Genomic DNA, 472 nt, shown 5'->3' with positions numbered 1-472 from the left:
GAGTGAACCCTATGTAAACTATGGACTTTGAGTGATAATGATATGTCAAGGGATGGTCATTGATTATAATTAATGTACCATTGTGGTGGGAGGTGTCGATAGTGGGAGAGGCTGTGCATATGTGGGGACAGGGATATATGAAGACTCTACTTTCCTCCTAACTTTATTGCTAACCTAAAACTCCTCTAAAAATTAAAGTTTATCAATTATAAAAACAAAAACAAACAAACAAAAACAGAAAATTGGGATTACAGGTCCCTAAGAGATCATCTGCCAACTCCATTTATTTGGCAGATAGAGCAGATGAGGCCCAGCACGCATAAGGTTCTTGACCAAAGTCACCCAGCAAGCTCATGGCAGAGCCTGGTCAAAGCCAAATGTCTTGCTTGTCTGTCCAATTGCTGTCACGCCGCCATGTAACAAGGTCAACACATTGTTCTTTAGTTAGACACTGATTTGCATGAGCTCTTCC

Source organism: Tupaia chinensis, unplaced genomic scaffold (genome assembly GCF_000334495.1).
Source record: "Tupaia chinensis unplaced genomic scaffold, TupChi_1.0 Scaffold000082_1, whole genome shotgun sequence".
In the NCBI taxonomy this organism is placed as follows: domain Eukaryota; kingdom Metazoa; phylum Chordata; class Mammalia; order Scandentia; family Tupaiidae; genus Tupaia; species Tupaia belangeri.
Note: the sequence above shows the minus strand (reverse complement) of the source record.